This window comes from Acinonyx jubatus, chromosome B3, assembly GCF_027475565.1.
Source record: "Acinonyx jubatus isolate Ajub_Pintada_27869175 chromosome B3, VMU_Ajub_asm_v1.0, whole genome shotgun sequence".
Classification (NCBI taxonomy): Eukaryota; Metazoa; Chordata; class Mammalia; order Carnivora; family Felidae; genus Acinonyx; species Acinonyx jubatus.
In genome coordinates this window covers 40,405,393-40,432,440 of record NC_069386.1, presented here as the reverse complement: position 1 = coordinate 40,432,440, position 27,048 = coordinate 40,405,393, and the positions used below count along the sequence as shown (strand labels likewise).

At 37.7% G+C, this 27,048-nt stretch overlaps 1 protein-coding gene across 10 annotated transcripts in view; it reads right to left on the bottom strand.

Annotated features, from left to right (window-relative positions):
- Positions 1-26,766, bottom strand: part of HERC1 (HECT and RLD domain containing E3 ubiquitin protein ligase family member 1) — a 185,545-nt gene extending 158,779 nt beyond the window's left edge. For 8 of the 10 annotated variants that reach the window (XM_053223903.1, XM_053223910.1, XM_053223906.1 and 5 more), the window contains exon 1: positions 26,619-26,758. The gene's annotated coding sequence lies outside the window, so the exon portion shown is untranslated. Of the gene's footprint in view, positions 1-26,618 lie in introns of all 10 variants that reach the window. The other 2 variants (XM_027067475.2, XM_053223904.1) reach the window with 2 other exon arrangements.
- Between the last annotated feature and the right edge of the window lie 282 nt (positions 26,767-27,048).

Sequence of the window (27,048 nt, the reverse complement as noted above, 5' to 3'; positions counted from 1 at the left end):
GCCAGATACCAAAGACCACATAACTATGCCACCATATGTGTAAAATTCTAGAAGAAGTAAAAGTATAATGATAAAAAGCAGATCAGTGGTTGTCAGTGACTAAAGGAATAAGAGCAGATTAACTGCTAAGAGGTACAGGGGATGACTGGAAATGGACTTTCTGGGGATGATGAAAATGGACTATATTGTGATTATGGCAGCAACAAAATGACATACATTTGTCAAAATGTATCAAATTATTCACTTAAAATGGTGAGTTTTATTGTATACTAATTAAACCTCATTTTAAAGCTGACCTAAAACACACAAACAACAACAAAGAAAAAACCAGTAATTTACATGCCTCTTACCACCTTTTGTCCGCTTAATGCCCTAAAGTCCTCTTTTTCTTTGCAATATTCGTTTTCTTTCCTCTCTTTTTTTTTTTTTTTAACATCAACCATTTCTGTTCATTACTAAAGCTTAACTCATCGTCACTATACAGATACCTCCCAAATCCATGCCTCTGGCTAGCACCTCTGCAGAACTCCAGTCTTTTGTTTCCAAATGTCTGGTGCACATTAAAACGTCAATGCTTCCCACCCTCAATTCATCGTATCCAAAATTAACTTCACCACCTCTTCCCGCTTCCCCATCTCCTCATGCTCCCTTTCCCCTCCCCTATAAAACTTTACAGAACCAGCTCCTTCTGATACATCACTCAGGTATCACAGTCAAAAACTGTAGTGTAATCTTTGACCCCACTCTGTCTTTTATGCTCTAGCCTAACTTTCCCTTCTCCCCACACCCCTCCCACCGCCACCTTTATAACCTGCCCTCTATAACTGCTATGAGCTCCTAAGGAATCTCTGCATTCCACTGCATCTACCTACTTCTGCTTAAGATTAAAGCTCAGTTCTAACCAATTAATCACTGCCCATAAAGAGGTCAATGGCTCTACCATTTCCTATGAAACTGAATACAAACCATCTAGAGGGAGCCAAGTCTGCCTTCCAATTTCATCTTCCACAACTCCCCTATACACATCCTAATCGTGAAAAAGCCAAACACTCCCCACCTCTGTGCTTTTGTTCATGCTATTTCTTGTAACTGACTGTCCTCACCTATCTAACCTTTACCTGTCATGATCCAGTTCTCTTTCAAAGGCCAATCTCAAAGGTCACCTCCTCCATGAAGACTTTCATGTTTTATTCACTCTATCTAACAATACAGAACTCATCACTTCCCCTTCTAGACTCTTGTAACACTTTGCTTACACATATTATGACACTTGTCACACTCTGCCTGATGTATTATTATTTGTATATTTGTCTTCATTACCACTAACCCATTCACTCTAGAACCAACCAGTCTTAAGCCTTTCAAAACTGGTACTCTGTACTGCACCCTCTTTGTCCCTTTAAGCCAGTGGCATCCTACCTTTCTTGTTGCAGAGGCTCAGAACTCTGTAGTAGAAGAATTTATTGTGAGCTAATGAGTCTACAAAGAAATTTAAAAAGTATATAGCCCATGAGGGGCTACAGAGAGAAATCAAGTAAGAGATTGCATTCTGCCTTTTTTGTTGTAAGTGGAAACTCTACCTGGAGAGAGATCTTTTTTTTAATGTTTATTTTTGAGAGAGAGAGAGAGAGAGAGACGGACAGAGCGTGAGCAAGGGAGGAACAGAGAGAGAGGGACACAGAATCCGAAGCAGGCTCCAAGCTCTGAGATGTCAGCACAGAGCCCGACGCAGGGCTTGAACCCACCAAACGCGAGATCATAACCTGACCCAAAGTTGGAGACTCAACTGACTGAGCGCTACCCTGGTGCCCCTGGAATGAGATTTTTTTAAGGAGGCCCTCAAAATTCACCAAACCAGATCTTCCTGCATAACATTCCTCTGCTTACACATATACCGTAAATTAAAATGGGTCCTGGACTAGGCATTCTCTGTTTGACCTCAGTCTCCCCAAACAAACTTAATCTCTATTCTTCCATGATCTGCTTTGTACCTTTTGAGGCTGACCTCTAGGATTATACTGTCCAAGCTCCCCTGGCTTCCAGGTGCGTTGAGCCAATGAGAGGCACTAGAAGGAAATCAGAAAATGAGAAGAAAAAGAAATGGCAGTCCTTATTTCCCTGGCTCTCTCCCCACCTCAGAACCCTTTCCTTTATGGCCACAGGTGCTATCCACTAGCTTGGCGTTCACTGTTTCAATTCTCATCAGGGCTTCAGTCTTCCTCCTCTTCTTGACCTCTGGCTTAAAAGTATCAACAACTTTCAGATATTATTGAGCCTTGAGAACTTCACAATCCCTTGTTGCTTTCCTTAAACTTACCCACCCAAACCTCTATAACTAGTCTATTTATTTCCTGCCAGGGCCCTGAGTGATATAGCTCCCTGGACTTAAAATTCCTCACTCTGCCTTTCAAGGTTTACAATCCACTGTTCCCTCCAACCTATCAAATCTTAACCATCACATGCTCCTTAGCAGTCTCCTGTTCTAGTCAGGCAGGCATCCCTCCCAATCCTTACCATCTGGAATGTATTGACCCCTACCTCCATACCCTCAGTCATGCTGTTGCCTGATAGATGGCCACCTGTCCTCTCTACTTAACAAATCCTGTACTTCTTCAGGTAATTCAGATCCTATCATCCCCTCCACCTCCCGCCCCCCCCCCAACACACACACAATTAAACCTATTCTTTTCTTTAAGTTTATTTATTTTTAGAGAAAGAGAGAGTGCATGGGGAAGGGGCAGAGAGAGAGGGAGAGAATCTCAAGCAGGCTCTGCTAGTCCTATGACAGAGAGATCACAACCTAAGCCAATATCAAGAGTCATGTGCTAAACCGACTGAACCACCCAGGTGCCCCATAATTAAACCTGTTCTAACAACCTTAACCCAAGATTATCTCTTGCATGTTGGAATTTCCATGTCTCTTACATAGAAGAGCTTTGAAAACTAAAAACAAATGCTAGATATTGCACTGTATAGTCTCTAATTGTTAACCACATATCCTTCAAAGGGAAATAATTTCAGCTATTTTAAGTCCTTCTTTTATATTCCACCATGGAAATTAGAATAACATTAGAAATACATTAACTCTTGTTGACGAAATGTAATAAACAAAAATACATTCACCATAACATTCTAGTATAAAAAGTTTGTGATACCAAGCCAGAAACAAATTAACTATGTTTTTAATGATTCTATTTTCAAACTATGGCTGCTATCAACCTCGGGGTTTTTAGAAGATCAACACACTATCTAATGAAAGAATCTTTGAGAACAAAAGAGTAAAGCAAGTTATGAATTTGTCAAGTTCAACAACCTGTTATGCAAATAGATACAATTAGTCCAGAAATACGAAGAGAAATGCACATGCAGGATACCTTAATTTGTAGTTGGCCAGTGAACCAGACAATACCCTTCAACAATAATAGATTTTCAAGACACATGAAGAGACTAGTGGTCTTCATCATATACTCTTTGTAGAAAAAATCTCCTCCCCCGTCTTTGGACCATCAATTTGCTGGCATCTAAAGCCAAGTCATATCAATCATAATATCTTTTGGTAAATTTATCCTGACTGAATTCCCAGTGACATATCCAATTTACACTTCAAGAACTTATTCTTATGAGGTTCCCTAAAATAAAAAATAGAGACATGGCTAAAATGCAAGAAAAAGGTACTATGGCTAGTTCCTCACACAATCTCAGAATATGTGAATGTGATTTTGAAGAGAAAAAAAATTTTGAAGATTATATGAAAAGTTCTACTGGTATCAAAAGACATTGAAGGGGGTGGCCTTAATAGTACCAAATGCTAACTGGCTTCAAAGTAACTTTTTTTTTTTTTAAGAGAGAGAGAGTGCACACCAGCAGGGGAGAGGGGCAGAGAAGAAAGAGAATCCCAACAGGCTCCAGGCTCAGTACAGAACCTGATGGAGGGCTCAATCCCAAGACCCTGGGACCATGACCTGAGTTGAAACCAAGACTCGGACACTCAACAGAGTGAGCCACCTAGGGGTCCCAGAGTAACTTCTTTATCTCTTCATCCAAAAAGAAAACAAACAGAGGGATGTACTCCTAGCATATTCACTAATGAACTAAAGTCAGTCCTATATGCACACTTTTTTAAAAAATCTCTAACTATGTTAATTTTAACAAAGGCATTCCAATTTATTACTACTAAGAACTTGAAAAGAATGTGCAAATTTATACACAGTAGGAAGGTCTACTACATACACAGCCCAGGGCTCCTGCAGAACTCAGAACCCAGAAGAGAATAAGCATATGTAAAGAACTACAATACAACATGCTAACCCTGAATAACAACGTTACCCAGCAGGAGCTATGGAGAATACTAAGGGAATGAAGAGAAGGGCAGAATAGTGAGGACACAACAAACACCCCAAAAGTTGAAATATGAGGGCCTAAAATAAAAGATCAGTAAGGTATTTGGCTTGTGAGAAGATGAATTTTAAGCATATTGAGAAGGTATGCTTAATGAGACTAGGTTCAATCAACATTTTCACATTGCAGTTTTAATTTTAAAAAAGGCACTGCTTAAAATAAGAAATATCCTATTCATTGCAGCCTTGTTTAAAATAGCAAAAGAGGGGGCGCCTGGGTGGCGCAGTCGGTTAAGCGTCCGACTTCAGCCAGGTCACGATCTCGCGGTCCGTGAGTTCGAGCCCCGCATCAGGCTCTGGGCTGATGGCTCGGAGCCTGGAGCCTGTTTCCGATTCTGTGTCTCCCTCTCTCTCTGCCCCTCCCCCGTTCATGCTCTGTCTCTCTCTGTCCCAAAAAATAAATAAAAAACGTTGAAAAAAAATTTTTTTTAAAATAAAAAATAAATAAATAAAATAGCAAAAGAAAAAAAACGGTAAAAAATGAAAAGGGATACAATTTAAAGTCCACCAATAAGAATCTAGTTAAATGAATTATATACATACACTGGGATTCAAGGTAATCATAAAAATGAATGAGGAAGATCTACAATTACCTGGAATATATTAAATTGGAATGATAAACCATGACATATTAAGTTTAAAAATACATTAAGATGTAGACCAAGCAATTCCACTCCTAGGTATTTATCCAAAGAAACTGAAAGCAGGGACTCAAACAGATATTTGTATACCCAAGTTCACAGCAGCATTATTCACAACAGCCCAAAGGCCAAAACAATCTCAGTGTCCATCAACAGACGAATGGATAAACAAAATGTGTTACATATATGCAACGGAATATTACCCAGCCATAAAAAAAAAAATGATATTCTAATATATGTTACCACATGAACGGACCTTGAAAGTATTATGTTTAGTGAAATAAGCTAGACATAGAAGGACAAATATGATTCCCCTTTTATGAGGCACCAAGAATAGGAAAATTCACAGAGAAAGTACCACAGAAGTTACAGAGGCTGTGGGGGAGAGAAAGAAGGAATTATTACTTAATGGGTACACAGTTTTTGTTGGGGATGATGAAAAAGTTTTCGATATAGACAGCAGTGATGGTTACGTAACATTGTAAACACATTTAATGCCACTTAATTGTATACTTCACAAATGGTTTAAATGATAAATATGCTACATATACCACAATAAAAAAGATGTAGAACAGTCTGCAATGCATTTTTGTAAAAAGATAAAAATGAGAAGATATATATGAATGCATGACTGGAGGGGTTTAGAATTTCTGACAAGATACATAAAGAAACTGGCAACAGTTAATTCTGGAAAAAACTGGAAAGTGTAAATAGAGAATGAATGGTAGACATGCATTTTCCTGTGATCTCCTCTGTACCACGTGAAGTTTCTTACTATGTGCATATATTGAGAATTTTTTTATTTAAAAAAATTATCATCCATGCAAGGATAATCTTCCCACGGATGTTAAATCCATTGGGAAACGTTGTGGGAGAAATGATTTTCACACAATATTAAAATACCACCCCCTAGATTGTTTACTAGTTGCATAAGGGAAAAAAATGTTCATTTATAAGTGATCTAGTAGTAGTCACCATCTTAAACAAGTGATCAAACTCAGCATCACTTATAATGGAAAACGGGGGCATTAAGTGCCTCCTGAGGTGATGTAAGAAGCACACAGCACCTATGTAGTGTTCATGCAATTAATGTTTAACCTGAATATATAATAATAAAGAAACAATCAGCAAATTCAGATTGCAGGACATTATATAAGACAAATGGCCTAGATTCTTCAATAAAGTTAACACCGTTTTTAAAAAAGGCAGAGGACTGTTCTAAATTAAAAGAGACTAAAGAGAGGTAAAAGCCAAAAGCAATAGGCCAATGTGACTGGATCCAAGATCAGGAAAAAAAAAAAAAAATAGAAAAGATATGAGGGAAACTAGAAAAATTTAAATACAGACACTGCATATTAGATGATAATGAGCTCGTGTTATTTTCCTTAGGTGTGACAAAGGTATGCAGTTATGTTGAAGAATGTCCTTCTATTTAGGAGACATATACTCAAAGCATGCAGGGGAAGTATCTCGGTGACTACAACTTACTTTCACTTAAAGCAAAGTGTGTAGAGTGTGTCTGTGTGTGTGTGTGTGTGTGTGTGTGTGTGTGTGTGTTTACAGAAAAGGAAAAAAGCAACTTCAGCAAAACATTACAATTTTTGAAACTCGGTGAGAAGTGGTATATGGATGTTTTCGTATAATATTCCCCAACTTTTCAACAGATTTAAGAAATTTTCAAAATAAAAGTTTGGGGAGGAGGGCAGGAACAGCTGAACAGGAACAGTGATATAAAGAGAAAAAGATGGGCGCCTGGGTGGCTCAGTCGGTTGGGCGTCCGACTTTGGCTCAGGTCACGATCTCACGATTGGTGAGTTCAAGCCCCGCGTTGGGCTCTGTGCTGACAGTTCAGAGCCTGGAGCCTGCTTCAGATTCTGTGTCTCCTTCTCTCTCTGCCCCTCTTCCACTTGTGCTCTGTCTCTGTCTCTCAAAAATAAATAAATGTAAAAAAAAAAAAAGAGAGAGAGAAAAAAAGATTATCTTTTACAATAGAAGTGTTCATAAGAGGGGTGCCTGGGTGACTCAGTCAGCTGAGCATCTGACTCTTGATTTAGTCCATTCAGGTCATGATTTACTGGGTCATGGGAGTGAGCCCCACATCAGGCTCCATGTTGAGCATGGAGCCTGCTTGAGATTTTCCCTCTCTCTCTCTCTCTTCCTCTGCCCCTCTCCCCCACTTACACGTGCTCTAAAAAAAAAAACAAACAAACAAACAAAAAAAAAACCTGTTTAATATTTTTAAAAGTATACATAAGAGTTAAATAATAAGCATTAATATTCCATAATTAACCATGTCCTTCCTGATGGAGCATATGTGATAAACTCATTTATTCCCAGGAATATCTGTTCTAAGCAAATCTCATGTTTAGTTTCCTTGCTACATAATCATTTTCCTTTAAGTAATTACAGTGATATTATCTCTTTAAATACAAGAGTTCGATTTATAAGTCTTACTCAAAAAGGAGCAGACAGAAACTTCCCATAAATATCAACACTAAGTTGCCTATTTTTCCTAGAAGGAAGATAAAAGCCAAGCAGCAAGATGGCAAGTTTACTTCAGCGTCTGCTTTATACAAACTGCATAGAAGGAAGCTAAAAGGCGGAGAATAGCTTGGGTTCAAGAAAAAAGAGAAGGCAGAGCTTTCCATCACTTAAATATTCAACTCACATCTTCACTGTTTTAAAACAGTATGAATTCCTGTATCAGAAAACATCCAGGCAAATCTCTATTATAACATGATTGGATGCAAATTACAGCAGGGAAAATCCAAATAAAACTGATTAGGAAATGAGCTTAGCTATCCGAATATGTGTTCAGTCTTGAGAATTCACTTATAAATAAAACAATGAAGTCATACTATGAAGACCTGACTCAGAAGGGAATGGGAAGCTTTTCTTGTTCCCTCCTTGACTACCTCCCTCCTGCAAATCTCTCAGGTTGATGGAAAACAGAATTTGAAAATAAGTCCATCCCTGTGGAACTAATCAAGTTGTACACTTACTATATGTATATTTCTATGAATTTATATTATAGTTTGATTAAAAGTTTTTAAAACATTTTTTAATGAAATGCCTAGGCTCAAGTCTACAAAAACATGTAAAGGACCTATATGCTGAAAATTACAAGAGACAAATTAAGGAAACCAAAGGAGATCTAAATAAATGGAGAGACATGCCATCTTCCTAGATTTGAAGACTAAATATAAAAATATCAATTCTCCTCCAAAGTGATCTATACATTTAATGTAATTTAATGTAATACTATATTACATTTAATTACATTTAATGTAATTAAATTAATTACATTTAATGTAATACTATAGACAAGTTTATTTTTTTAAGATTTTATTTTTTAATTTTTTTATGTAAACTCTACTCCCAACGTGGGGCTCGAACTCAGAACCCAGAGATCAAGAGTCACATGCTCTACCAACGGAGTCACCCAGCCACCCTTAAACAAGCTTATTTTAAAATTTATACAGAAAGGAGAAGGCAAACCCTAAGAGACTCTTAACTATAGAGAACAAACTGAGGGTTGATGAAGGGAGGTAGGTGGAGGGATGGGCTAAATGGGTGATGGGCTTTAAAAAGGGCACTTGTGATGAGCACTGGGTATCATATATGTAAGTGATAAATCACTAAATTCTACTACTGAAACCAATACTATACTATATGTTAACTAGATTTTAATAAAATCTTGGAGGAAAAAAATTTACATAGGAAGCTAAAATTGTAAGCCTTACCATCAACTTAGTACCAACAAGAAAATACTGAAAGATATAAATAAAATATAACCCAATCCTCACAAAGAAAAAATTTTTTAAAATTAAGACCATCCCAAAAATCTGCTTGGGCAAACAGACTGATTAACAAGGGAAATTACTAGATGCAGTCAATAAGCAAGATTTGCTAAAGCCCTGACTTCAAGTACAAAAATCTATCCACAACACAACAGGCTCCTTTCCTCTCACCACTCCAAAAGTAGTGATAATCAGGGGCACCTGGGTTGCTCAGTTGGTTAACCATCGGACTCTTGACTACGGCACAGGTCATGATCTCACGGTTCATGAGTTCAAGACCCACACCGGACTCTGCGCTGAGGGCACAGAGCCTGCTTGGGATTCAGTCTCTTCTCTGTCCCTCCCGTGTTTGCTCTCTATCTCTCTCAAAATAAATAAAAATATTTAAACTTAAAAGAAAAAAAAGAGCCATGCTTTATTCTTAATGTTTACCTAAACATTAAGGTCTGAGTTACTTACCTTTTGATCCAGTATATTGTGAAAACATTTTTCCCCCAAATTCTATAATAAAATGAAGCTTTGTCCTACGCATTGCCTCCCTAAATTAACATAATCCCAAACAGGTTTTTTTTTTACCTATTCACCCAGCCTTTACTAACAGGTCAGCTATTAAAGTATGTGTGGGGTGTGACTATACATCCCAGTTTGCCCAAGATATTACCATTTTATGCCAATAGTCCTGCATATACCCTTTTATGATGGTAGAGGCAAAAGACCAAGCACCGATGGATATTCTCTTTTAAGAATACAGTATTTCAGGTTATAAAACAATATGTATAGAATTTTGAAAAAGTTTCATATAAATGACCTAGAAAAAAAATCTGGAGAACTACACATTAGAATTTAATAGTGGTTACTCTGCGGAGTTGAACAGTTTTTGCCTTTTGCTTTGTATTTCCCTATACTGTCTAAAAAAAGTATTTTTTTACAATAGCATGTATTATCTTTCACACTTTGAAGGGAATTATTTCCATTTGTTAAAATGTAGCTTTCTTTCTGACCAAAATCCTCATCTCATTTCAAAAGCACACACTATTCATTAATATATTTTATTCATCAAGAACTGAGGCAATGTGAGATAGATACATAAAGAGAGAGAGTAGAAAACTTTAGCTTTTAAGATGCAGAAACTCTAAATTCAAGAACCAGTCTTGCTGTGGAAAATATAGTACCTACCTACCTTTCAGAGTTGTTCAAAGCATCAAAGGAGAATCCATGTGAAAGTATTTTAATACAATACACTAATATAAGCTACGATTATTACTACAAGCACATGAACAAACTATGGAAACTCAGACTTCATGTATAAAATGAAGGCGCCTATTAAGTGAGCTCCAATTCCCTTCTGGTATTAACAGTGTCCTCTTAACTCAGCCTTCTACCTGCATCTAAGCTCTCTCTTCAGGAGGTATACCTTTTCTACAAGTAATGGTTCCCAGGTCTCCATGTTTTCTACCTTCACTAGGACAGAGCCAGATCTCTACATTCTTCTCTTATGGCCCTGTCTGAAAGTGAAAGAAAATATGTCTGCTTCCTCCAAACAGACGTTAAAATCTCCTTTAATCTGATTTATATTTTATGATCTCCCATCTGCTATACCCCGCAATGTGGAATAGTGGCTAATAAGCAGATGGACTTTGGAGCCAGGCTGCCAAGGTTCAGAACCTGGCTCTGCTATGTCACCAACTCTGCAATTTAACCATTAACAATTTACTTAATCTCTCTGTAAAACTGAGATAAAAACAGTACACCTACTGCATAAAGTTGTTAAACAATTGTAAAAATAGTGCCTGACATACAGTAAATGTTATATGTGATTAAGTCCTTTTTAAAACTCCTTCTCTCTAAAAGTATAATGCTTATAGGTTAAGATAAAACAAGCAACAACCTTTCTTGTTTTTTTTTCTCACTGAAAAATGTATTCTCATTTACCTATCAAAATTTCTCCACTAACTGTAGTGAAGTCATACACACTCATCATCAGATGTTTTTCTTTATTCTTTGTTCAAATCCTCTAAGCCAACATTTCCCAAAATCTGTTTCCTTTAGAAAATTTGTTTCACTAGTTCTTCAAGATGTTATGAGAGGGGGAAAAAAGGTTCAGTGATCAAATAAATTTGGAAAAGGCTGTTTTAATGTTAAACAGACTTCTTCTACATATTAAATGCACCATTACATTCCAAGAAACCATAAACTGCACAATGTTCACGAAGTTTGTTTGACCCCAAAACCTTTTAGTCAAGGAGCCACATTAGGAAAATGCTGCTGCTCCAGTTCTTTACAACCTTTAATACAAAATATTCTATGTTAGGGGCACCTGGATGTTTCAGTCTGTTAAGTGTCCCACTCTTGATTTCAGCTGAGTCATGATCTCACAGTTCCTGAGTTCGAGCCCTGGAGTCCTGCATGGGCCTCTGCACTGACAGTGCCTATTTGGGATTCTCTCTCTCCTCTCTCTGCCCCTCCCCTGCTCATGCTCACTAGTACTTTCTCCCTCAAAAACAAATAAACATTAAAAAAAAAAAAAAAGAAAGAAATGAGGTACTAAAAAAACAACAAAACCAAAATATTCTGTTATGTAAACTCAACATTTTAAAAACCTGATTCAAACACAAGGCCTGATCTCAAAATCATGCTGAGAAATTTGCTCAAGAAATCAGTAACTGCTGCCCTGCACAAATCACTTCTTAAATTTCTGAATATGAACACTGACCTCTAAAAAAGAACCACCACCAATAGCCAGCTAGCTAAACATGCTAGGTCACAGGTGTTATCTCATGATGGCATGTTAACCTATTTATTGGCCAAACATCCTTTAAACAAAGTCTAATTATTCAATATTTCTAAGTATTCTCTGAATGTTCAAATAATAAGTACTTGTACTCTTCCCTTAAAGGAATTCCACCACAGAACCTTGTCAATCATCCCAGAACCAGTTCAGGCATAAATACAATGCCCTAAATATACAATCTACATTGCTAAAGAGGTATCCAAAAGAACACCACTTAATAAATGAAGAACAACAGAATTGCACTATTTTGCAATTCTTGATGAATTAATAAGTCTAAACAATGATTGTCAATAACTGCTAACATCCCAAGCCATAACAAGACCTTATGTACCTCCTATGTAAACAAACCACTCCCATGAAGTACTCTTACAACAACAAAATTCTGACAAATTATCAATTTATAGGAAATTTAGGAGACAGAATATGTTAAATGACATCACAGAAATGCATTCAGCAAAATGAGACCATATGAAATTTCTCAGAGCAAACAACCTAGTTTCTTTTTAAGGAAATGAAAAAAGAGATGGAGGGAGAGTCTAAAAGATTAAAATTGATTTAATAAACATGCCAATAAACTGTAAAGTACAGACCTTACTTTGACCCCATTTCAGGCAAAAAATTATATATGTATATATATATGCAAAAAAATTATATATGTATACATATACACATATATACACACATACATGTAAGTAAAGCAATCAGAAAAATATGAAACCTGATTATATACTTGGTGATATTAAGAACTTGCTATAAATTTATTTTGGTATGATAATGGTGTTTTGCTTATTGTATAAAAAGAGAGACTCTTTTAGAAATCTAAACTGAAATATGTGAAATTTACAAATTAAATATGCCTGGGATTTGGTTCAAAAGAGTCCAAGGATTTGGTGGTGTGGTAGTTGATAGAACTATAGAAAAAACAAGACTGCCCATAATTCTTCAAGCTCAATTATGAGTACATGGGAGCTCTTTATACTATTCTATTTTATATTAACATATGTTTAAAATATTTTGTAATAAAAATTTTTTAACGTTTATTTGAGAGAAAGACAGAGAACAGGGGAGGGGCAGAGAGAGAGAGAATCTGAAGCAGGCTCCACACTCAGCACAGAGCCAGACAGGGGGTTCGATCTCACAACCATGAGATCATGACCTGAGTCAAAATCAAGAGACCCAGCACTTAACTGACTGTGCCAAGCAGACACCCCTAAAAATATTTTTTTTTTAAATGTTGTCTGGGAATTGAATTACTTCCCTAGGACTACAAATAGTCTCTACATGAATTCCCACAATAGATTAATACACAGTCAGGCATAAGAGAATGTAAATTTACCATGATCAAATTATATTTATAAAGTACTATCGGAAACAATTGGACATGAATTTCACTAACACCCAACATGCTAAACTCTCACATAATTACTGTTATTTGCAAGCCTATTACAATCTAACCAATTTATGGCTTTCTATGAAAAAACTACAGTGTTTCAGTATAATTTTTTAATTTTTATTTATTAAATAAAGCAACAATCACAGAAAAAACTTGCAGACAATACTGCAGAGTCATCACTATCTTTCTAGTCCTATGGGCCCATCCTACTTCTGGAATTCACCATTAGCAGACTCATTGCATAAGTGCTCCAGCGCACTGAGCTCCAAAAGAATTAGCTTTATCTTGTATATGAAAACCCTTTCCTGCCTTCCTACTCTGAAATAAAGAGCCAAACCAACAGATGGCAGACCAAGAGGGAGGGGGTGGTGATAAGGAGCCAGTTACAAGAGAGAACCAGGGAAAAAGAAAATAACACTGAGAACTGAAAGATGTAAGAATTTAAGAATACAAAATATTCAGCAATTCTGTAGATTTTTGCAAAGCAAAGTCACATTTTGTCAATCATCAACTACTTTAAAGTGAAGGGACTCTATGAATTTACATCTTACTTTACTCTCTTATGCAGTGTACCTTTAAGACTTTTGAGAAGTCCCTCTTAATATCTAAAATCAATTTAAATTAACCAAAGCAATTCAAACTATTTCCAAAATGAACAAGGGGAACAGGGGACTTACTAAGCTTTTATCAGCATTTCACTATGGCTTTACATTCACATCAGCCTTTTCGGAAGCTACCAATTTTTTTTTTTTTACTTCAAAAAAGTAAAGCTATCCTCCTCTTCTATCCCAATCTCCTATATAATAATAATAAAGCATCAATATTAATGCAGCCTAACTGATAGAAGGTTTTAATTAAAATATTAGTTTAAGAAACATTACAACAGTGTTGCTATTAGAAGTATAGTTTTAATCTAAATTATATTTCTTAAAAATGGCTAGGCTTTCAGTATAACATTGAGAACATGCCAATTACAGCAGGCCATCTTTGTCCATTCATCATGCCAAGTTACCTCCTGCTTCCAGATTGAGCAATTTATAATCACTTAATCAAGCCCATAATACCACATAATACAGAAGTCCACCACTCACGCTCTTGCAGTTTTACAAAGAAAGAGCAACTTCTTTTATGATGAGAACCTATTAAAAGAGGGTCCAGAGGCACCTGAGTGGCTCAGTCGGTTAAGCATCCAACTTCGGCTCAGGTTCATGGGTTCAAGCCCCACATCAGGCTCTATGCTGACAGCTCAGAGCCTGAAGCCTGCTTCAGATTCTGTGTCTCCCTCTCTGTCTGCCCCTCCCCTGCTAACACTCTGTCTCTCACTTTCAAAAATAAATAAACATTAAAAAAATTAAAAAAAAAAAAAAAAAGAGGGTCTAGCAACTAGAGGTTATCCAGGGGCTCATTCCTCAAAGCTACCTCTCTCCTCTATGGAAACTTGTCAAATACCAGAGTCTCTATCCTGTCTATCTCACAGAGGTGTTAAGAAGATCAACTGAGAATATGGTTACCAAAGTACTTTACAAACTAGAAGCCATATACACTATACAAATACATATGTGTGTGCATATGTATGTAAATGCACACACACAAATGTAAGTCATTATTTCACTACTTGATTGTGCTCTAGACAGTTTGCAGGCTAAACTTGCTCCCTACTATCATTAGGTTTCAACATCTACCAAGAAGAATTTCATCTTTCTATATGAAAATTTAACCTTTCTGTAGTGATATCCAATCCATATACCAATTGCTGTTCTCTTCTCACATCGATTTCCCCCATTTGGGAGAACAGAACTAGAAACATTCTTTAAGAATTCAAAGCAACATGTGGCACCAAAAATTTTGTCTCACTGTCACTATGAGTTCATAAACATGTATGTAGAATGGTCTTGCTCAAACATTAGTTGGATAGGATTTTAGATCAGCCAAAACCATCACACTGAGGTTGGCCATTTCCAAACTCTGCCCCCAAGAGTTTCTGCCAACAGCCCCCTTTGTTACAGAATTCTAATCCACACCCCCACCACTTAATAGCTGTGTGAGCTTGAACAAGTTACTTAACCTCTCTGTGCTTCAATTTCCTTATCTGCAAAATAAACAAGTTGAATGTTGTATTCAATCAGATTTAACCATGGTTTAAACAATAGATAAAAGCACTTAAAATAATACCTGGTGCACAGTAAATGCTCAGTAAGTGTTACCCAGCATTATTCCTTTAAATGTGCATCTGTCTACTCTACCACACCACCTTCAGTGAATTACACAAATCTCTCCATCATTCTCTTTTTGTTTTTATTTTTTAAGTTTATTTATCTGTTTTGAGAGAAAGTGTGAGCAAGGAAGGGGCAGAGAGAGAGGGAGAGAGAATCCCAGGCAGGCTCTGCTGTCGACACAGGGCTCAAACCCACAAACTATGAGACCATGGCCTGAGCCAAGGTCAAGAATCGAAGACCTAACCAACTGAGCCACAAAGGCACCCCATCATTCCTTCTTTTTAAAAGAATGAGCAATTTTGAGAAAACAGAATCTGGCCATATTACTGACAAAATTCATTATATGTAAATGAATGAATACTTGGTTGTATAAGAAAGATCAATGATATCTTCTATAAAAGATACTTTTGCTTTTTTAAATATTAACACATAGATAATATAATCTTTCTAGTTCTAGAATAGATTATCCTATATGTCTAATACTATCAAGTTAGCAAAGCTATTTACTTGAATTGTATAACATAAAACTCCCCACTGCCCATGACCTGTATTAAGTTAAAAAAAAAAAAAAACGCTTGGACAACAATATGTACCCCCCAAAATGAAAACCAACAGACTTTAAATTAAGAGTTTAGAATGAGGACAAATAGCTTGCCAGAGCAAGAGGAAATACTACTATTTCATTAACATCACTACCATTATAATGAGAATAACCAAACACTGCAATAAGCAAAGAGCTGAACGGCAAGCTTATTTTTTTGCATATTACTTAGCATAACCTATGCACAATTATTTGCTCTTGATAATGGTATAAATTCTAAATCTTTTACTGTTTATTTATTTTTGAGAGAGAGAAACAGAACATGAGCAGGGGAAGGGCAGAGAGAGAGAGGGAGACAGGGAATCCAAAGCCGGCTCCAGGCTCTGAGCTGCCAGCGCAGAGCCCAACGCCAGGCTCAAACTCACAATCCGTGAGATCATGACCTGAGCCAGAGTTGGACAGTCAACCAACTGAGCCACCCAGGTGCCCCATAAATTCTAAATCTTAACGTTTCACATGTGATAACACAATGCAAAAAAATTCACACTGTGTAACTGATTTAATAGTTCCCCTTCGTCATAAAACATTAAAGACGTACAATTATTGAATCCAATTTAGAGACAATTTTACTCCACACTCAAGTTCCTAGAGCTGTATTCTTGGCTTTCTATGTATCAGGGACTTTAGAGGCACCAGAATGAGTAAATTATATAGGTTTATGGTGTCACGGAGTTTACATTCTAGTGAGGAAGACAAATAAACAAGTAGACAAGTCACTAAATTTCAGGAAGCACAAGTGCTATAAAAAAAACAAAAGAGAAAAGGAGAGTGGAGGAAAGATGATTACTATTTTCTACAGTGTGATGGCTAACAATTTCTCTAAAGAGGTAAAAACCTCTGAGAACTCCTTTTTAAACAAACACTTGAATGATGTGAGGGAGGAAACAAAGATCTCAGGAAAGAACACTCCAAACAGAGCAAGAACAAATAAATATTAAGCCCTGGAAATGTACCTGTCACAATCAAAGAATATAAAGAGTTCAGTATAGCACAGGTGGAATGAACAGAGAGACAGGCAGGGATGAACTATACCATGTGGTACCTTGTAAGTCAACACAAGGAATTGGGCTGTTACTTTAATTGTAAAAGGAAGTCATTGTAAAGTATTAAGTAGAGGAGTGGCCTATCTGACCATTAAAAAGGTCATTCTACTACAAGTAGAAATAGACTGTCAGAAATCAAGTGAGAAAGCAGGGTTAAGAGACTACTGTTAATTATTTAAGCAGGAGTTAATGGTGGTTTAGACCAAAGTAATAAGGCAGACATGATGACATGTGATCAGATTAGAAATATATTTAAAAAATAGAGTCAAGAGGTTTTGTTGATGGGCTTATTATAGGGTTTGAAGAAAAGAGAAAAATCACAGATGACACCTAGGCTTTTGGCCCAAGTGACTAGTTGATTAGTTCTGCCATTTACTAAGAGCTGATTCAGAGAAAATGAAAAGGACAGAAATCACACCTTCTTTATTGTATAAATTTAATTTGAGATGCCTCTTTGGCAAATGAAATGGTGAAATGAGCAGATGAACTCTAACCTGGACTTCAGGGAAAGGGTCTGCGCTACAAGACATAAATGTGGAAGTCAATCAGCATAGAGAGTTTTTAAAGCTATAGAAATGGATAAATGTAACTGGAAAGACTTCACTGTTTAATCCTCACATCACCCTTATGACGTAGCAATTACCACTACTCTCACTTTTATAGACCAGGAAACTGACACTAAGAGACTAAGACTTGTCCAACATCACTCGCCTAGCAAGTGGCAGAGTTCAAAAAAAAAAGAAAAAAACAGATCTGGACTACAATGACCCTGACCTTTTTCAACTGAAGTTAGTCATCTGAACCAGAGAACCTGAACTGAATACTGGAGTAAATATTTTCTCAATTCTCCCAAGAATGGTAGATACCTAGTGGCATTCTAGATGCACCAGCGAAAAAGACTTAATTCTTTACATACAGTGCATGTCCAAATGTCCTAAAACATTAGTGTTTAGTTCTCTCCTGGAATCCCAGCTGAGGGAAAAAAACTCACCTATACTATTATTCAATTATTATCATTCTATTACTACTACCTCTACTGGCACCACTAGTACTTGGAATCCTTTAAATTAAGAGAGAAAGAGATTGGTGAATAATGTTACCATACTATGACTTTTCATGGCCTTCTCCTTGTAACTAGTAAAATCAAGTGTCATTTGGGGTTTTTATAGGACCAAAGGTAATTTTACTAAAAGACTACGCAGACCTCTATTGGTTCCATTCACAATCAGCACTCAGCATCTCTTTTCCTGAGAACACCAGTTCATCTGAAAACTACTAGAACGTAAGCTCCTCCAGTGCGAGATTTTTTGTTTTTTGTATGGACTTGTCAAATTACTATGCTGCACACCTGAAACTAATGTAACATTGTGTGCCAATGAGAGTTAATAAAATTTTTTTAAAAAAGAATCCTCTTTTTTTTTTTTCATTAATGTGTCCCAAGCACTTGGAAAAGTGTTCTTTCTGGGAAAGAACCTAAATTTCCAGCTGGGCAGAACTTGTTACTTTATAAGATGGGGATGTTTTTCATGTTGTCTTAGTACCTTGGTCGCACTAACATCTGGTATTATCCTAATCTAGAACTGTAAACTCTCGATTGCATCCTCCTTAAGATTAACCTTCTTTCTTATGAAATATAATAGCTTCCAGATATGGCCATTACCGGTCAAATAACTACCATACCATGATTTCACTATGTACTGTGTACAGTGTTCAAAATAACTAGCACACAGTGTTAACCAAAACTACTAAATCATACATACTATGGAAGAAAGAATATTCTTCTTACAATCTCAGCTATCTTTTGTTAAACTCCAGAAGTATTTCAGAGTACAGGTATTATGAATCAATGCAGCAACTCCATTAAATGCAGAAAGTTTCAATGAGCAAACCCAGCTAGACCAGAAATTGCATTCAAATTGATTTCACCTGCACATAACATACATGTATCAGCACTATATTAGTGGACAATGTATTTCATTTTCAAACTATAAGAACCTACCAACCATAGGCATTAAGTGCCCCTACACAATAGGTTCAGGTCACTGAAATTACTACAGGGCATTTTTAAAAATCAGTCATCTCTGGAAAAAAAATAGCACAACACATTCTCTGTTGGTAAGGTTATAAGGAAAATAGGCGTTCTCATACATTACTGGTGGGAATGCAAACAAGTACAACACTTCTGTAATATCTAACAAAACTACATACAGTCATCTACTCTTACCCAAAGGGGGAGACCCCCAGCAGATACCTGAAACAGCAGTTCAAGACCCCCCAGTGGATACTTGAAATCGCAGATAGTACCAAACCCTATATCTGGTATGTTTTTTCCTACACATACATACCCATGACAAAGTTTAATTTATAAACTAAGTAAAGTAAGAGATTAACAACAATAATAAAATAGGACAATTATAACAATACAGCTAATCCTTGAACAACACAGGGACTGGGGGCACCGACACCCCATGCAGTTGAAAATCCACATACAGGGGCGCCTGGGTGGCTCGGTCGGTTAAGCGTCCGACTTCGGCTCAGGTCATGATCTCACGGTCCGTGGGTTCGAGCCCCGCGTCGGGCTCTGTGCGGACAGCTCAGAGCCTGGAGCCTGTTTCAGATTCTGTGTCTCCCTCTCTCTGTGACCCTCCCCCGTTCATGCTCTGTCTCAAAAATAAATAAATGTTAAAAAATTTTTTCAAAAAAAAAAAAAAAAGAAAATCCGCATACAACTATTGACTCTCTGAAAACTTTACTACTAATAGCCTATTGCTGACTGGAAGCCTTACCAATAACAATCAATTAACACATATTTTGGACATTATATGTATTATATACTGTATTCTTACAATAAAGTAAGCTAGAGAAAAGAAAATATTACTAAGTAAATCATAAGAGAAAATACATTTATAGTACTGTGTGCACCCAGGTAGTTCAAACCCAAATTGTTCAAAGGTCAACTGCATACTATAAAAAAAGTTATGAGGGGTGCCTGGGTGGCTCAGTTGGTAGAGCATGCGACTCTTGATCTCAAGGTCATAAGTTCAAACCCCACTTTGGGTGTAGAACTTACTTAAAAAAAAAAAAAAGTTATGTGAATGTGGTCTCTCCCAAAATATTTTATTGTACCATACTCAACCTTATGATGATGTGAAATGATAAAATGCCTACATGTAGTGAGGTACATATGATGAAGTGAGGTAAATGACAGGCATTGTGATATAGTGTTAGGCTACTACTAACCTTCTTTCTGACTATACATCAGGAGAAGGATCATCTGCTTCTCAACCACTGGTGACCACCAGTAAGTGAAATCATGGAAAGATAAACTGTAGATATGGGGGAGGACTACCATATGTACTTAACTTTTGACCCAGCAATCCTACTCATAGAAATCTTCTTTGAAGATACACCTCTAACAGTACAAAACTGCATATGCACAGGTCAGTTAACTGCGATACTGTTTATAACTGCAAAATATAGGAAACAACTCAAATGTACATAGAATGGCTGAATAAATTAGATAAATCTACTGACCAGAGTGCTATACAGCTGTAAAAAAGAATGAAGACTAGTTATTAAAACGAATGAAGTAATTTGGGGCCCTTGGGTGGCTCAGTCACTAGTTAAGTGTCTGACCCTTGATTTCGGCTCAAGTCACGATCTCACGGTTTGTGGACTCAAGCCCCACATCGGGCTCTGCGCTAAAAGCACAGAGCCTGCTTGGGATTCTATCTTCCTCTCTCTTTGCCCTTCCCCTGCTCCCTCCCTCTCTCTCTTAAAAATAAATAAGTAGACATTTAAAAAAGAGACAGAATGAACTAATTTGGAGTGATTTCCAGGATATCCAGTGATTTCCAATAAGTAAAAAAAATAAACTGCAAAAGAGTATCTATAACATGTTACTCTTCATATAAGAAAGAAGGGAAAAGAAAACAGTTGGGCAGTTACTCAGAAAGTTAAACATAGAGTTATCATACAACCCAGTAATTCCACTTCTAGGTATATACCCAAAGGAACTGAAAATATATGTCCACACAAAAACTTGTACATGAATGCTCATTTGCAGTATTATTCACAATAGCCAAAAAATAGAAAACCAATGTCCATCACTGGATGCATAGATGTGATATATCCATATAATGGAGTATTATTCAGCCATAAAAAGGAATGGAGTACTAATACATGCTACATGGTAGAACCCTGAAAAAAATTATGCTAAATAAAGGAAGCCAGGCACAAAAGTCCACATACTATATGATTCCATTTACATGAAACGTCCAGAATAGACAAATTTATACAAACAGAAACTAAATTAGTGTTAACTGGGGCTAAGGAAGATGGTAGGGGAAATGACTGCTAATGGATACAGGGTTTCTTTTTGGAGTGGTGAAAATATTCTTGAATTAGGTAGTTGTAACGGCTGCACAACCTTTGAATACACAAAACACCACTAAATCGTACACTTTAAAAAGGTAAGTTCTGTGTTGGGTGAAATGTATCTCAATTAAAACTATATGAGAAAGGGGCGCCTGGGTGGCTCAGTCGGTTGAGCATCTGACTTCAGCTCAGGTCATGATCTCGTCATTTGTGGGTTCAAGCCCCGCATCGGACTCTGTGCTGACAGTTCAGAGCCTGGAGCCTCCTTCAGATTCTGTGTCTCCTCCTCTCTCTGCCCTCCCATGCTCATGCTCTGCCTCTCAATAATAAATAAATGTCAAAAAAAATTTTTTTTAAACTGTATGAGAAAGAAAGAAGGAATATAAAAAAAAAAAACCACAGGCTGTTCATTTCTGTAAAAGAAATAACAGAAGAATAAACAAAAAAAACTGAAGAGACTGGTTACCTACAAGGCAAGGAAAACAGATGGGCAAAAGGAGGTGGAAGTGGAGGTGGAAATGGGGTAGTAGGAATAAGAAGTGATATTTCTCTGTATCTTTTTATGTAGTAATGTTTAGTAACTACAATGTTTCATATACCAAAATAAATAAATCAATAATGAAAATCAACCAGGATTGAGGGGTAATCCAAAATGGAATACAAAGAAAAGAATCTAACTGCATTACAGATGAAAAACAGAACCACCCTAAAGGGAGTGGGGAAATAAAGAACTAACCTAAACAACTTTGGAAAAAATAATATTTTGACTAGATACTGTAAGGCTAAAGACAAAAAAAAAAAAAAAAAAAACACTGGACACAAACACTGAACTCTAATTAGCAAATAGGCATCTCATAAGGGTACTGTTAGCAATCAGTAACTACTTGATATGCATTATAAAAGTCAGCAAGTAATTTGGATATGATCTATTATCTCATTCTCTGTAGAAAACAAAAGCCAGATTCTTCACTATCAGAAAAAAGTTACAAATAAGAAACAATCAAAGATTGGGGGCCGAGGTGGGTCAGTCGATTAAGCGGCCAACTCCTGGTTTTGGCTCAGGTCATGACTTCACAGTTTGTGGGTTCAAGCCCAGCATCGGGCTCCACGCTGAAGGTGCGGGGCCCAATTGGGATTCTCTCTCTCCCCCTCTCTACCCCTCCCCTGCTTGCACTATCTCAGTCTCTCAAAAAAAAATAAACTTAAAAAAAAAAGAAAGAAACAAGTAAAGGTTAAAATGAACCTGTGGTGTTGGAGTAGAGTAGAAGTTATCAATACAAACTCATGGTTTTTAATATATATAGAAAGATAAATATAGAAATAAACAAGCATGCGCGTGTGTGTGCGCGTGACTCATTTGTACGTGTGGGAGGGTTAGTATATATACCTGTATTTCCAAACCCTGCCCTCTGAGGGCCTAGGATTAGTGACACTCCTGTTAACTACACCTACCATCCAGGTCTTAATTTAAATTCTATTCTCTGATCAAAGGAAACAGATTTCCTTAGACAAGTTCTTGATTCCAGGACTGATAAAAGGAAAGGTACAAGATGAGCAAGAAATAGCCTATGGTGCCAGAATATAAGGAAGTTCTTGAATAAGGATGAAGGCCAACATGAAAAGGCTCCTAATGGCCAAAACTGGGGAAATTTGAGTAACAAAAAAAATAGTATTGGGCTATAACATGTAGAATAAAACAAATAACCAATGACAGTATACATATATAAATAAATAACCGAATAAATGAGGAAGAGATACCACTTCCTAATAGAAGAATTCTAACAATATGTATTTTTAAAATGAAGAAAATACAAAATCACCATTAGGTAAGCAACACAATAACTGTTGAGGACAAGATCTACCAAGGCATGGTAAAATCAGTGGCAGAAAGTTTGAGGAAAAACAGTTTATCTGCATAGTCCCCCTCCCAAGACGTGTACCAAAAGGATGAATAGTAACTTTATAAGGGAAACACAGCAGAGGCCACCTTAACAAAGTAATCAAGGTGAAAATATCACTAGCAATAAGATCTGTCAACATGTATCCTCTAAAATGATGCACCTAGGACACATCATTTCTGTGGTTTTCTTGTAAACATACATAATTTCAATCAAATCATAGAAAACATCAGACAAATCCAAAATGGGAAAAAGTCTACAAATTAACTAACAGTACTCATCAAAAGTGTCAAGATCATGAAAGACAAGGAAAAATTGAGGAACTGTCACAGACTGGAAGAGACAAGAAAGATATAACAACTAAATGCAATTAATTAGATCCTGCAACAGAAAAAAAGGCATTAGGGGGAAAACTAGTGAAATTCAAATAAAGTCCGTAGTTTAGTTAACAGTACTATACCAAAACTAATTTCCTGGCTTTGATCATTGTACTTTGGTTATATAAAGTGTCAACATCAGGAGATGATGTATGAAGAGTATTATATAGGAACTCTCTGTACTATCTTTGCAACATTTCTGTAAGTCTAACATTATTTCAAAATAAACAGTTAAAAATAAATAAAATCCATCAATTGATCATCTTATGCAACTGTCATATTTCCTTGCTCAGGGATCTCATCTGTAATTTAATATTCTGATTAATTTAGAGGGCCCAGTAAGTGACAACAGAAAAAACTAAAACCATAAAAATGAGATCTGGTATCTAAAAATTAATTATCTACTTTATGTTCCCTTAGACCTTAGTCGAAAAAAAAAATTGCTAGCTGTTGTGACTTCACTGGCTTTGCAAACTTATTTTTAAATGATGTGGCCAACTGGTTGTTTTCAACATCATGATAATCTGCAGTATGTGCCTGTAGCAACGCATTTCATTTGTCTATTAAGCGGAAGTTTTACTTACATTAAAAAAGTTAATAGGTTATAGTAAGTTTTTTACTTATTATTACATAGTTGTCCAACTATAAAAATCAAAATGTTTCACAAGTCAATATGCTTTTATCTTAACACAAACTTCTCTCCATACCCCAAATCACAAAGTCTTCATTACTATTATCTTACTGAAAATCTAAATTTTAACAGTGCAACTGTTCAATATATAGAGTCATTCTTTTTAATTTAAATACTAAGGAGTATTTGGGGGAAAAAATGTCTTTTAGGAAAAAAAATGCTTGAAACCTTAGAATTCTACTGCTATTTATTATTTACATCTTCTACTAACCAATCCAGACCAACCAACAACAAAGTCTTTGAAATTCCTTTAATCAAATAGGATTTGCAGACGATGTTTATATATATATATATATATTTTTTTTTTTTAAATGTTTATTTATTTTTGAGAGACAGCACAGGCAAAGACAGAGGGGAGGAGACACAGAATCTGAAGCAGGCTCCAGGCTCTGAGCTATCAGTGCAGAGCCCCACATAAGGTTGGAACCCACAAACCGTGAGATCATAACCCAAGCCAAAGTCAGACGCTCAACCAACCAAGCCACCCAGGCGCCCCAGAAGATGTTTATATTAATAAACAGACTAAGTGACACATTTGCTTTCTCCTCCATGCACCACCAGGACGCCTGCATAGGGAGTGGAATACATGACCAGCAAATGAATGGCTAAGTGTCACATGCAAAACAGCATGACTAGAAATTTAAGAAGCAAAGTGATAAGAGAACCTCAGGAAAAACAAAATTCATATAAGTTTAGAATTACAAAAGGCCTTAATAGGCCATTTAATCCATTCCAATAACAACTGCAGACAAATGACAATCTATCATGTTTTTTAAAACCACTAGATTTTCAACCTCCCTAGATGTTTCATTCTGCTATGTAATACTGTCATATAATTTGAAAGAAATATTACAAGACTACTATTTTCCCTACTTAATGCTTTCTTTTCTCAAATAATACATTTGAACTCACTTCCAAGATATACCCATGTGTAGATGCATTATACGTGTGTGTACATGCATACAGACACTTAGGACACTCAATTTTGCTTGTATAAACTCACACCATAGAAACCTGCATAATCAAAGGCAGGTATCCATCCTATCCCAATCACAAAGGCACTATGACAAACAATGTCACATAATGATTTGGGTCTAAAAATAACCAATGAAAATCAATGTTATAAAACCTTGAGGAAAAGAGGTTTCTCCCCACCATGAATAATCATAGTTTGCTTCCCCCAAACACTGCTCCTTTCAGCACCCACCAAAGAAAGAACTGTAAAAACATATATGTACTAGATCCAAGCAGTTAACACTTGTTTAACTTTCGATTTTTAAAACCATTTAACTAACAATCATTTTGGAAGAGGGTCCAATGAAAGAGACAGTGATGACAGAGTACAACCAGTGATAATGAACAAGTAACCAGTCTTAATCAAGTGGACCCAAGTGACTCAAATAAAACAAATCATTTTGAAACATATACAGAATGGGGAAGTCCCAATCAATGATGAGCCACGTATTATTCGAAAAAATTAAGCGTCTGTTAGGAAATACACCAAAATGCTAACCATGAAATGCTATCTCTGGAAATGGAATTACAAGGACGAGTTAGTTAAGATTTGGTATTCCTATAACTCTGATTATCCATATTTCCTACAGTACTATAGACATTATTTTAAAATTAAGGCAAATTCTGTCCCTGCACACAGCTCTCTGGGCCGGAGAGCAGGTCTTTTACATAATCTCTTGGGAAAGGTGGTACCAGTTCCTGTCCTCGTGTCTCCCAAGAACCTGCCACTCATCACAGAAAAGGTTTCAACATGTTCCCTGGGACAACTCTTTTCCTCATCATCCTCATCTTACCCAGAGACTAAACAATGCATCTCGTCTCCTCTTTTGGTAGCACAGGCATTATAAATTGTTATTCTACCGAGGCAGGAGATTTGGAGAAAGGTGTACCAGATGAGCTGCCCCCACCCAAAGGCAGAGCAAAGGAGAAAGACACGTCGTCCCAATCTCCACCTCAAAAGGCGGCCGGTGACTGGGGGCACTGGGGTCGAGGCTTTCCCGAAACAGGGTCGGACCGCTGCCCCACGACCCCAGCCCCGGCCGGGGGAAGGCCCTCGTCAGAGGATACAGGGGTGAAGGAGAAGGTCAGAGACGCGACCCCCGAGGGCCCAGGGACAGGTACAAAAAGCCGCTGGAGGGGCGGGTCCCTGTGCGAGTGGCTGGGTTTCTAAGACGGCTCTGTAGGCGCCCAGGCGGCGGGAGGCCTCTGAAGCCGGGGACGCGCACAACGCCGGGAGGGTTCCCCCAGGCCTCCGCCTGCCGCCCACCCAGGACCCCGGCGGCCCCGCTCGGCCGCGGCCCGGGAACGGCCCCGGCCGGCCTTGCCGGGCCGGCGGGCACACGCACAGGCAGCCAGGAGGGCAGAAGAAGAGGCGTTACCGTACGCGGCTCCGGAGCTGGCTGGCGTGGGGCGCGGCTCCGGCCACCCGAGCTCGGCTCGGCAGCGGCTGCGGCGGCCGCGTCCTTTATTTTTGCTGCAGCAGCGGCGACTTGTCAAAGGGAAAGACGTAAGAGGCGGCAGCAGCGACGCCGGCGGCGGCGGCGGCGGCGGCGGCAGCAGCAGGCAAGTCTCGCGGGATTTGGGCGGTACTCTCGCGCAGTCTTGACCGCTCGTCCCGCCCCCCCTCCCCCCCCTCCCCCCCAAGGCCCAGCGCGGGAGGCTAGAGGGGTTGGAGGAGGAGCACCACCGCGGGATTGCGGGAGGAGGGGAAAAGGGAAGGAGACTTAATGGCGGGGGCGGGGGTTTGGCTTATGTTCTGGGGACCTCGGCACCGTCCTGACCTCCCTTTTGAGCCTTCGCGGAGTCTAG